Here is a 14,036-nt window from a genome sequence, read left to right on the forward strand (position 1 = left end):
TTAGCACTTTAGTTATGAGCTTTATGCTACAGCTTTGTAGTGTAAACTTCATAACTACTGACTTTAGAATGCAGTACGAATCTTGACGGGATAGGGTGTACTGCTCACTTTTTTGGCCTCCCATGACAAGCTCGTAATACCGGCGCTATGGAAGTCCCATAGAAAAATGACTATTCACAATTTGGGTAAATTGATTTGCGGTAAGGCCAAATAAGTGTGCGGTGCCCCTAAATCTGCAAGTCTCGCAATACCAGCGGTAGTTAAAAAGCAGCATTATAACCTGATAACGCTGCTTTTTCAGTATAACGCAAAACTCGTAATCTAGCCGATGTCAGTAAAGGACTGGAAAAAGGAACACACATTATTGCACTCACAACATTTTACTGTTATTCAACTTATTAACCATGATAAAAAAAAACACAATTTATGCTTACCTGATAAATTTATTTCTCTTGTGGTGTATCCAGTCCACGGATCATCCATTACTTGTGGGATATTCTCATTCCCAACAGGAAGTTGCAAGAGGACACCCACAGCAGAGCTGTAATATAGCTCCTCCCCTAACTGTCATAGCCAGTCATTCGACCGAAAACAAGCCGAGAAAGGAGGAACCATAGGGTGTAGTGGTTATTGTAGTTTAAATTTAAAAATTACCTGCCTTAAAATGACAGGGCGGGCCGTGGACTGGATACACCACAAGAGAAATAAATTTATCAGGTAAGCATAAATTGTGTTTTCTCTTGTAAGGTGTATCCAGTCCACGGATCATCCATTACTTGTGGGATACCAATACCAAAGCTAAAGTACACGGATGAAGGGAGGGACAAGGCAGGAACTTAAATGGAAGGAACCACTGCCTGTAAAACCTTGCTCCCAAATATAGCCTCCGAAGAAGCAAAAGTATCAAATTTGTAAAATTTTGAAAAAGTATGAAGCGAAGACCAAGTCGCCGCCTTGCAAATCTGTTCAACAGAAGCCTCATTTTTAAAGGCCCAAGTGGAAGCCACAGCTCTAGTGAAATGAGCTGTAATCCTTTCAGGAGGCTGCTGTCCAGCAGTCTCATAGGCTAAGCGGATTAAGCTTCTTAGCCAAAAAGAAAAAGAGGTTGCCAAAGCCTTTTGACCTCTCCTCTGTCCAGAGTAGACAACAAACAAAGCAGATGTTTTACGAAAATCTTTAGTAGCTTGTAAGTAAAACTTTAAAGCACAGACCACGTCCAGATTGTGTAACACAAGGATGGAACCACAATCTCTTGATTGATATTCTTGTTAGATACCACCTTAGGTAAGAACCCAGGTTTGGTACGCAGGACTACCTTATCCGTATGAAAAATCAGATAAGGAGAATCACATTGTAAGGCAGATAGCTCAAAGACTCTACGAGCCGAGGAAATAGCTACCAAAAAAAAAAAAAGAACTTTCCAAGATAAAAGTTTGATATCTATGGAATGAAGAGGTTCAAACGGAACTCCTTGAAGAACCTTAAGAACCAAGTTTAAGCTCCATGGTGGAGCAATAGGTTTAAACACAGACTTGATTCAAACTAAAGCCTGACAAAGTGCCTGAACGTCTGGAACATCTGCCAGACGCTAGTGCAAAAGAATAGACAGAGCAAAAATCTGTCCCTTTAAGAAACTAGCTGACAATCCTTTTTCCAAACCTTCTTGGAGAAAAGATAAAATCCTAGGAATCCTGACCTTACTCCATGAGTAACCTTTGGATTCACACCAATAAAGATGTCTACGTCATACCTTATGGTACATTTTCCTGGTGACAGGCTTTCGTGCCTGTATTAAGGTATCAATAACTGACTCGGAGAAGCCACGCTTTGATAAAATCAAGCATTCAATGTCCAGGCAGTCAGCCTCAGAGAAATTAGATTTGGATGGTTGAAAGGACCCTGAAGTAGAAGGTCCTGTCTCAGAGGCAGAGACCATGGTGGAAAGGATGACATGTCCACTAGATCTGCATACCAGGTCCTGCGTGGCCATGCAGGTGCTATCAGAATCACTGATGCTCTCTCCTGCTTGATCTTGGCAATCAGTCGAGGGAGCAGAGGAAACGGTGGAAACACATAAGCCAGGTTGAAAGACCAGGGAGCTGCTAGAGTATCTATCAGTGTCGCCTTGGGATCCCTGGACCTGGATCCGTAACACGGAAGCTTGGCGTTCTGGCGAGATGCCATGAGATCCAGTTCTGGTTTGCCCCAACGGAGGATCAGTTGTGCAAATACCTCCGGATGGAGTTCCCACTCTCCCGGATGAAAAGTCTGACGACTTAGAAAATCCGCCTCCCAGTGCTTTACACCTGGGATATGGATAGCTGATAGGTGGCAAGAGTGAATCTCTGCCCAGTGAATTATTTTTGAAACTTCTAACATCTCTAGGGAACTTCTTGTTCCCCCTCGATGGTTGATGTAAGCTACAGTCGTGATGTTGACCGACTGAAATCTGATGTACCTCAGAGTTGCTAACTGAGGCCAAACCTGAAGAGCCTTGAATATCGCTCTTAGTTCCAGAATATTTATTGGAAGGAGAGACTCCTCCTGAGTCCACGATCCCTGAGCCTTCAGGGAGTTCCAGACTGCACCCCAACCTAGAAGGCTGGAATTTGTTGTTACAATAGACCAATCTGGCCTGCGAAGGTCATACCTTTGGACAGATGGACCCAAGATAGCCACCAGGGAAGAGGATCCCTGGTCTCTTGGTCCAGATTCAGTTGAGGGGCCAAATCTGTGTAAACCCCGCTCCACTGACTGAGCCTGCATAGTTGCAGTGGTCTGAGATGTAAGCGTGCAAATGGCACTATGTCCATTGCCGCTACCATTAAGCCGATTACTTCCATACACTGAGCCACCAAAGGGCGCGGAATGGAATGAAGAACCCGACAGGAATTTAGAAGCTTTGATAACCTGGACTCCGTCAAGGTAAATTTTCATTTCTACAGAATCTATCAGAGTCCCTAGAAAGGAAACTCTTGTGAGTGGGGATAGAGAACACTTTTCCTCGTTCACTTTCCACCCATGCGACCTCAGAAATGCCAGTACTATGTCCGTATGAGACTTGGCAATTTGGAAGTTTGACGCCTGTATCAGGATGTCGTCTAAATAAGGGGCTACTGCTATGCCCCGCGGCCTTAGGACCGCCAAAAGTGACCCTAGAACCTTTGTAAAGATTCTTGGGGCTGTAGCTAATCCAAAGGGAAGAGCTACAACTGGTAATGCCTGTCTTGAAAGGCAAACCTGATAAACCGATGATGATCTTTGTGTATCGGAATGTGAAGATAAGCATCCTTTAGATCCACTGTAGTCATATATTGATCCTCCTGGATCAGTGGTAGGATGGTACGAATAGTTTCCATCTTGAACGACGGAACTTTGAGGAATTTGTTTAAGATCTTAAGATCCAAAATCGGTCTGAAGGTTCCCTCTTTTTTGGGAACCACAAACAGATTTGAGTAAAAACCCTGTTCCTGTTCCTCCTTTGGAACTGGATGGATCACTCCCATAACTAGGAGGTCTCGTACACAGTGTAAGAATGCCTCACTCTTTATCTGGTTTGCAGATAATTGTGAAAGGTGAAATCTCCCTTTTGGGGGGGGGGAAGCTTTGAAGTCCAGAAGATATCCCTGGGATATAATTTCCAACGCCCAGGGATCCTGAACATCTCTTGCCCACGCCTGGGCAAAGAGTGAAAGTCTGCCCCCTACTAGATCCGTTACCGGATAGGGGGTCGTTCCTTCATGCTGTCTTAGAGGCAGCAGCAGGCTTTTTGACCTGCTTACCTTTTTTCCAGGTCTGGTTTGGTCTCCAGACCGTCTTGGATTGAGCAAAAGTTCCCTCTTGTTTATTATTTGAGGAAGTTGATGCCGCACCTGCCTTGAAGTTTCGAAAGGCACGAAAATTAGACTGTTTGGCCCTAGATTTGGACCTGTCCTGAGGAAGGGCACAACCTTTTCCTCCCGTGATATCAGCAATAATCTCCTTCAAACCAGGCCCGAATAGGGTCTGCCCCTTGAAGGGAATGTTAAGTAGCTTAGATTTTAAAGTCACGTCAGCTGACCATGGTTTAAGCCATAGCGCTCTGCGCGCCTGTATAGCAAAAACAGAATTCTTAGCCGTTAGTTTATTCAAATGAACAATGGCATCAGAAATAAAATAATTGGCTAGCTTAAGTGCTCTAAGTTTGCCAAGTATGTCATCCAATGGAGTCTCTACCTATAAAGCCTCTTCCAGAGACTCAAACCAGTACGCTGCAGCAGCAGTGACAGGGGCAATGCATGCAATGGGCTGTAGGATAAAACCTTGTTGAATAAATATTTTCTTAAGGTAACCTTCTAATTTTTTATCCATTGGCTCTAAAAAAGCACAACTGTCCTCGACAGGGATAGTAGTACGCTTTGCTAGAGTAGAAACTGCTCCCTCCACCTTAGGGACTGTCTGCCATAAGTCCTGTGTGGTGGCGTCTATTGGAAAACATTTTTCTAAAAATAGGAGGGGAAGAGAACGGCACACTTGGTCTATCCCATTCCTTATTAATAATTTCTGTAAACCTTTTAGGTATTGGAAAAACATCAGTACACACCGGCACTGCAAAGCATTTATCCAGTCTACAAAATTTCTCTGGCACTGCAATGGTATCACAGTCATTCAGAGCAGCTAAAACCTCCCTAAGTAACATGCGGAGGTGTTCAAGCTTAAATTTAAATGTAGAAATATTAGAATCAGGTATCTTTCCTGAGTCATTAACATCACCCACTGACTGAAGCTCTCCTTCCTCAGCTTCTGCATATTGCGAGGCAGTATCAGACATGGTTCTTAAAGCGTCAGTATGCTCTGCATTTTGTCTCACCCCAGAGCTATCTCGCTAACCTCTAAGTTCAGGTAGTCTGGCTAATACCGCTGACAGTGTATTATCCATGACTTCTGCCATGTCTTGTAAAGTAAACGCTATGGGCGCCCTAGATGTACTTGGCGCCATTTGAGCGCGAGTCCCTTGGGCGGGAGTCAAAGGGTCTGACACGTGGGGAGAGTTAGTCGGCATAACTTTCCCCTCGTCAGATTCCTCTGGTGATAATTTTTTTAAAAACAGAATATGATCTTTATTGCATAAAATGAAATCAGTACATTTGGTACACATTCTAAGAGGGGGTTCCACCATGGCTTTTAAACATAATGAACAAGGAGTTTCTTCTATGTCAGACATGTTTATACAGACTAGCAATGAGACTAGCAAGCTTGGAAAACACTTTAAATCAAATTAACAAGCAAATATAAAAAACGGTACTGTGCCTTTAAGAGAAACAAATTTTGTCAGAATTTGAAAAACAGTGAAAAAATGCAGTAAATCAAACGAAATTTTTACAGTGTATGTAATAGGCTAGCAGAGCATTGCATCCACTTGCAAATGGATGATTAACCCCTTAGTTCAAAAAACGGATCAAAAAAACGAAATAGACAGGGTTTTTTGGGGGGTTTTTTTTTTTGTTTTTTTTTAACAGTCACAACCAACTGCCACAGCAAGCTGTGGTCCTACCTTCCCCAATAAACGACTTTGGAAAGCCTTTGAGCCCTTTAGAGATGTCCTATAGCATACAGGGGACTCCCGAGGGAAGCTGGATGTCACAGTTTGTAATTTTAACTGCACCAACTGTAACTTTTATACTATAACAGTGGAAAGCCTCAGTAAAACTGTTTCTAGTCAAAATTTAAGCCAGCCATGTGGAAAAAACTAGGCCCCAATAAAGTTTTATCACCAATGCATATATAAAAACGATTAAACATGCCAGCAAACGTTTATATTGCAATATCATAAGGGTATTACCCCTGGGAGTAAGCATGATACCAGTCGTTATTAAATCACTGTATTCAGGCTTAACTTACATTAATCCGGTATCAGCAGCATTTTCTAGTGTTTTCCATCTCTAGAAAAAAATATAATTGCACATACCTGATAGCAGAATAAACTGCACGCCATTCTCTCGCTGAAGTTACCTCATCTGTGTAATCCCCTCAGACATATGTGAGAATAGCAATGGATCTTAGTTACAACCTGCTAAGATCATAGAAACCTCAGGCAGATTCTTCTTCTATTTACTGCCTGAGATAAAATAGCACAACTCCGGTACTATTTAAAAATAACAAACTTTTGATTGAAGAAAATAAACTAACTATATTTAACCACTCTCTCCTACAAAATCCTAGCTTGTTGAGAGTTGCAAGAGAATGACTGGGTATGACAGTTAGGGGAGGAGCTATATTACAGCTCTGCTGTGGGTGTCCTCTTGCAACTTCCTGTTGGGAATGAGAATATCCCACAAGTAATGGATGATCCGTGGACTGGATACACCTTACAAGAGAAATAAACCGTAACTTTTATTAAAATAATGTTAAAACCCAGTTAAAATCACAATAAATGGATAGACGTGAACATTGGAAAAATTTGTTTCGGTTAATTTCAGACCGATTCAGATTTTTTCGAATTTTGGTTCAGATCGATTCGAATTTGGATACATTTGAATGTATTTGTTTCACATTCGAATGTATTCGTTTTGGATCGATTCATCAATTGGAAGTTCGGTATGTGTTATGTTGATTCAGATGGTTCTAAGTTACACAAATGGAATTATTTCACTTTTCTATCTCACTAAATTTAATTGTTATACTGAATTGTGATTAGTCCATGGCTATTCGAATACATCCAAACTAATTCACATTTATTCATTACAAATGCATTTGGATTAGTTTTGTTTCTTTGCTAAGGTAATTCGAAAATTCAAATCGATTTGAATCTCTGAATTTAGATTCGGAACAAAACAAATTGCACATGTCTAATAATGAACTTTATTTATAAGTGTTTGTTATACCTTTAAACATTTATGGGGTGAAAAATATAATATAAATTGTTCTGGCACAATGTAATTGTTAAATAATAGTGCTTTATTCTCTTTCAGAATATTTGTTTTTTTGGTTGGTGTATGCTGTTTTTAAGATGCAAGCAGGCATAATCCAATTAATGCAAACCAGGAAGGAGCAACAGAATAGATTGACAGTTTCTCTCAACATTTTTTCACAGTTTCTCTCAACATGTCAGTGGAACCCTGTGACATTTTCTAGCTATTTTTTATTTTTAAATAGTGTAACTATAAAATTGGAAAGTACAATAAAAAACAGTGAAGTGCGGTGAGGTCAGTGGCTGGTATCAGAGCAAGATAAACACACAATTGAACCAGAAAGAGTAGCATCGGGCCAGCTGTATAGTCACAGCCCGGCCCGACTGCGCCATAGCACTAAGTGCAGCTCGCTCCTGCTGTCTGACAGAGCAGGAGCGAGCTGCACTTAGCATTATGGCGCGGTCAGGCCGGGCTGTGACTATACAGCTGGCCCGATGCGCTGTTTGAAAAAAACAGACCCGCTCAGAAGATCACAGAGAGCGGGTCTGTAAAATACCAGGTTTTTTAAAACAATTCAAAGGGGAAATTTTGTTTTATAATGTTTGCGCTAATATAATGTTATATAATTCTGCACTATGTGCAGAATTATATAACATTATTTTTAATGTTTACTGACACTTTAATGCAATACTGTGGTGTTACTGACACTGCAAGAGTAAAACCACTTTGCGCTAATTCAACCGATGATACATATGAGTGATAATATGGGATTTTGTGGACACAGTAAAATGGTTGACACAATAACAGGGTGTTACCGACACTGCATGAGTAACACTACATTGCGCTAATTCGACTGACAAGTATGTGTGCTATGGAAAATGAGCATGTTATTATGTATGTACAGTATATGACTGCATACTGTGTTGTATTTATTCATCATTTGTAACCTAAATAGAAAGTAATTATTAACAAAAACATGACCATCCCGGCAGATAGGGCCAAAAAAATGCAACCAGAGCATACATTTGGAAACAATTTTTCATTGTATTTCTATTATCAGTATTTGTTGAAGATGCAGCAATGCACTACTGGGAGGGAGATAGCTGAACATATTGTTAAGTCAATGACAAGAGGCATATATATGTAGCTACCAACCATTCGCTAGCTCCCTTCCTGCTTCTGAGCCACAGCCTACCTGTAGGTATGCTTTTCATCAAAGGATACCAAGAAAAAAAGCAATATAAACAAAATATTTAAATTGGAAAATTGTTTACTAGTTAGTGTTACTGTACCTTCAAGTATTATTTTTTTTTTTAGTTTTACCAAAAATGCAGTGCTCAAAATAGGTGTATAAAGAATATGTTTAAAAGGGATAGGAAAGTCAAAATTAAACCTGTAGATAGAGCATTCAATTTTAAAACACTTTAATTTATTTTGGAAGTAAGGACAAACCGGGATGAACATGTCCCACATTAATACACAAAGCAGAGGTACAGACATAAATAAATGGGTATCCCAAGTAAAGGAGGCTACAAAAGTTCTGCCCAGTTACACACACAGTCTTCTAACAGAGGAATCTAAGGGACAGATCTAACTTGTAGCATATCACAACTTCTGATTTTGTTGTAAGGTCAGATATTAGACTAAACATTCACAAATATGAGGTCCATCAGTCCACATGTAGTTCAGTCTGGTCTGAAGGTTATTTTCAGGTTGACACAAGGACCAAATAATAAGTAAACATAGCATTCATAGCAACTATACATTGTAGAGGTATAAATTAGGAACTCAAAACCTGCTGGGCCACAATTATATGGGCTCACCATGTCCCAAGGATTTATTACTATAACAGTAGAAATTAAAACTAGTCCTTAGCACTAGAGCAGTAGAGAGGGAGATGGCTTTAATTTAAATAAATAAAAAAAAGAAAATAACAACAAACCCTGTGAATTTCCTCAACTTACTGATCTGCTGGGCAAGATAAAGCTTTAGTACCTCTCTCCCACTCTTCCCATGCCATCCAGATCAAACTGTGGAAGCCCAGCCACCCCTCAATTTTCAAAGAATATTCTTCCATAGAGTCACAATCTCTAAAACTGCTTTCAGGGGTATGTGTGTGTCTCTCAGCCAGTGCCTAGTTATCGCCAGCTTAGCTGCCAACAAAATAAGAATACATAAAGTTCTATCGGGCCTATGTAATCTATCCAGATTTTCAACCCAGATGGAAAAGGGTCATACCGACAGTGAGTCTATTAACTAGCCCTAACTGACCGAGGAGTCCCCCAACTTGAACCCACAGATTTTGCCACAGCTCCACCATATGTGGATATATGACCCCGATTGTCCACACCCTCTCCAGCAGTAGGCTGACCTGAGGAAATATCCTATGAATCTTGGTCGATACTCTATACCATCTCAAAAGGAGCTTGACAAAAATCTCGTAAAACATAATTTATGTAAGAACTTACCTGATAAATTCATTTCTTTCATATTAGCAAGAGTCCATGAGCTAGTGACGTATGGGATATACATTCCTACCAGGAGGGGCAAAGTTTCCCAAACCTCAAAATGCCTATAAATACACCCCTCACCACACCCACAATTCAGTTTAACGAATAGCCAAGAAGTGGGGTGATAAAAAAGTGCGAAAGCATATAAAATAAGGAATTGGAATAATTGTGCTTTATACAAAATCAAAACCACCACAAAAAAAGGGCGGGCCTCATGGACTCTTGCTAATATGAAAGAAATGAATTTATCAGGTAAGTTCTTACATAAATTATGTTTTCTTTCATGTAATTAGCAAGAGTCCATGAGCTAGTGACGTATGGGATAATGACTACCCAAGATGTGGATCTTTCCACACAAGAGTCACTAGAGAGGGAGGGATAAAATAAAGACAGCCAATTCCTGCTGAAAATAATCCACACCCAAAATAAAGTTTAACGAAAAACATAAGCAGAAGATTCAAACTGAAACCGCTGCCTGAAGTACTTTTCTACCAAAAACTGCTTCAGAAGAAGAAAATACATCAAAATGGTAGAATTTAGTAAAAGTATGCAAAGAGGACCAAGTTGCTGCTTTGCAAATCTGGTCAACCGAAGCTTCATTCCTAAACGCCCAGGAAGTAGAAACTGACCTAGTAGAATGAGCTGTAATTCTCTGAGGCGGAGTTTTACCCGACTCAACATAGGCAAGATGAATTAAAGATTTCAACCAAGATGCCAAAGAAATGGCAGAAGCTTTCTGGCCTTTTCTAGAACCGGAAAAGATAACAAATAGACTAGAAGTCTTACGGAAAGATTTCGTAGCTTCAACATAATATTTCAAAGAATGCAACGATTTCTCCTTAGAATTCTTAGGATTAGGACATAATGAAGGAACCACAATTTCTCTACTAATGTTGTTGGAATTCACAACTTTAGGTAAAAATTCAAAAGAAGTTCGCAACACCGCCTTATCCTGATGAAAAATCAGAAAAGGAGACTCACAAGAAAGAGCAGATAATTCAGAAACTCTTCTGGCAGAAGAGATGGCCAAAAGGAACAAAACTTTCCAAGAAAGTAATTTAATGTCCAATGAATGCATAGGTTCAAACGGAGGAGCTTGAAGAGCTCCCAGAACCAAATTCAAACTCCAAGGAGGAGAAATTGACTTAATGACAGGTTTTATACGAACCAAAGCTTGTACAAAACAATGAATATCAGGAAAAATAGCAATCTTTCTGTGAAAAAGAACAGAAAGAGCAGAGATTTGTCCTTTCAAAGAACTTGCGGACAAACCCTTATCTAAACCATCCTGAAGAAACTGTAAAATTCTCGGTATTCTAAAAGAATGCCAGGAAAAATGATGAGAAAGACACCAAGAAATATAAGTCTTCCAGACTCTATAATATATCTCTCGAGATACAGATTTACGAGCCTGTAACATAGTATTAATCACAGAGTCAGAGAAACCTCTTTGACCAAGAATCAAGCGTTCAATCTCCATACCTTTAAATTTAAGGATTTCAGATCCTGATGGAAAAAAGGACCTTGTGACAGAAGGTCTGGTCTTAACGAAAGAGTCCACGGTTGGCAAGAGGCCATCCGGGCAAAATCCGCATACCAAAACCTGTGAGGCCATGCCGGAGCTACCAGCAGAACAAACGAGCATTCCTTCAGAATCTTGGAGATTACTCTTGGAAGAAGAACTAGAGGCGGAAAGATATAGGCAGGATGATACTTCCAAGGAAGTGATAATGCATCCACTGACTCCGCCTGAGGATCCCGGGATCTGGACAGATACCTGGGAAGTTTCTTGTTTAGATGGGACGCCATCAGATCTATTTCTGGAAGTTCCCACATTTGAACAATCTGAAGAAATACCTCTGGGTGAAGAGACCATTCGCCCGGATGCAACGTTTGGCGACTGAGATAATCCGCTTCCCAATTGTCTACACCTGGGATATGAACCGCAGAGATTAGACAGGAGCTGGATTCCGCCCAAACCAAAATTCAAGATACTTCTTTCATAGCCAGAGGACTGTGAGTCCCTCCTTGATGATTGATGTATGCCACAGTTGTGACATTGTCTGTCTGAAAACAAATGAACGATTCTCTCTTCAGAAGAGGCCAAAACTGAAGAGCTCTGAAAATTGCACGGAGTTCCAAAATATTGATCGGTAATCTCACCTCCTGAGATTCCCAAACTCCTTGTGCCGTCAGAGATCCCCACACAGCTCCCCAACCTGTGAGACTTGCATCTGTTGAAATTACAGTCCAGGTCGGAAGCACAAAAGAAGCCCCCTGAATTAAACGATGGTGATCTGTCCACGATGTTAGAGAGTGTCGAACAATCGGTTTTAAAGATATTAATTGAGATATCTTCGTGTAATCCTTGCACCATTGCTTCAGCATACAGAGCTGAAGAGGTCGCATGTGAAAACGAGCAAAGGGGATCGCGTCCGATGCAGCAGTCATAAGACCTAGAATTTCCATGCATAAGGCTACCGAAGGGAATGATTGTGACTGAAGGTTTCGACAAGCTGTAATCAATTTTAGACGTCTCTTGTCTGTTAAAGACAGAGTCATGGACACTGAATCCATCTGGAAACCCAGAAAGGTTACCCTTGTCTGAGGAATCAAAGAACTTTTTGGTAAATTGATCCTCCAACCATGATCTTGAAGAAACAACACAAGTCGATTCGTATGAGATTCTGCTAAATGTAAAGACTGAGCAAGTACCAAGATATCGTCCAAATAAGGAAATACCACAATACCCTGTTCTCTGATTACAGACAGAAGGGCACCGAGAACCTTTGAAAAATTATTGGAGCTGTAGCTAGGCCAAACGGCAGAGCCACAAACTGGTAATGCTTGTCCAGAAACGAGAATCTCAGGAACTGATAATGATCTGGATGAATCGGAATATGCAGATATGCATCCTGTAAATCTATTGTGGACATATAATTCCCTTGCTGAACAAAAGGTAAGATAGTCCTTACAGTTACCATCTTGAACGTTGGTATCCTTACATAACGATTCAATATTTTTAGAATTCTCCTTCTTTGGTACAATGAAGAGATTTGAATAAAACCCCATCCCCTGTTCCGGAACTGGAACTGGCATAATTACTCCAGTCAACTCTAGATCTGAAACACATTTCAGAAATGCTTGAGCTTTTACTGGATTTACTGGGACACGGGAAAGAAAAAAATCTCTTTGCAGGAGGTCTCATCTTGAAACCAATTCTGTACCCTTCTGAAACAATGCTCTGAATCCAAAGATTGTGAACAGAATTGATCCAAATTTCCTTGAAAAGACGTAACCTGCCCCCTACCAGCTGAGCTGGAATGAGGGCCGCACCTTCATGTGGACTTAGAAGCAGGCTTTGCCTTTCTAGCTGGCTTGGATTTATTCCATACTGGAGATGGTTTCCAAACTGAAACTGCTCCTGAGGATGAAGGATCAGGCTTTTGTTCTTTGTTGAAACGAAAGGAACGAAAACGATTATTAGCCCTGTTTTTACCTTTAGATTTTTTATCCTGTGGTAAAAAAGTTCCTTTCCCACCAGTAACAGTTGAAATAATGGAATCCAACTGAGAACCAAATAATTTGTTACCCTGGAAAGAAATGGAAAGTAAAGTTGATTTAGAAGCCATATCAGCATTCCAAGTTTTAAGCCATAAAGCTCTTCTAGCTAAAATAGCTAGAGACATAAACCTGACATCAACTCTGATAATATCAAAAATGGCATCACAGATAAAATTATTAGCATGCTGAAGAAGAATAATAATATCATGAGAATCACGATGTGTTACTTGTTGCGCCAAAGTTTCCAACCAAAAAGTTGAAGCTGCAGCAACATCAGCCAAAGATATAGCAGGTCTAAGAAGATTACCTGAACACAGATAAGCTTTTCTTAGAAAGGATTCAATTTTCCTATCTAGAGGATCCTTAAACGAAGTACCATCTGACATAGGAATAGTAGTACGTTTAGCAAGGGTAGAAATAGCCCCATCAACTTTAGGGATCTTGTCCCAAAATTCTAATCTGTCAGACGGCACAGGATATAATTGCTTAAAACGTTTAGAAGGAGTAAATGAATTACCCAAATTATCCCATTCTTTGGAAATTACTGCAGAAATAGCATTAGGAACAGGAAAAACTTCTGGAATAACCACAGGAGCTTTAAATACCTTATCTAAACGTTTAGAATTAGTATCAAGAGGACCAGAATCCTCTATTTCTAAAGCAATTAGTACTTTTTTAAGTAAAGAACGAATAAATTCCATTTTAAATAAATATGAAGATTTATCAGCATCAACCTCTGAGACAGAATCCTCTGAACCAGAGGAATCATCAGAATCAGAATGATGATGTTCATTTAAAAATTCATCTGTAGGGAGAGAAGTTTTAAAAGATTTTTTACGTTTACTAGAAGGAGAAATAACAGACATAGCCTTCTTTATGGATTCAGAAACAAAATCTCTTATATTATCAGGAACATTCTGCACCTTAGATGTTGAAGGAACTGCAACAGGCAATGGTACTTTACTAAAGGAAATATTATCTGCTTTAACAAGTTTGTCATGACAATCAATACAAACAACAGTTGGAGGAATAGCTACCAAAAGTTTACAAAAAAACAACATATATATAAAGC

The sequence above is a fragment of the Bombina bombina genome, chromosome 5, assembly GCF_027579735.1.
Source record: "Bombina bombina isolate aBomBom1 chromosome 5, aBomBom1.pri, whole genome shotgun sequence".
Taxonomy (NCBI): Eukaryota; Metazoa; Chordata; class Amphibia; order Anura; family Bombinatoridae; genus Bombina; species Bombina bombina.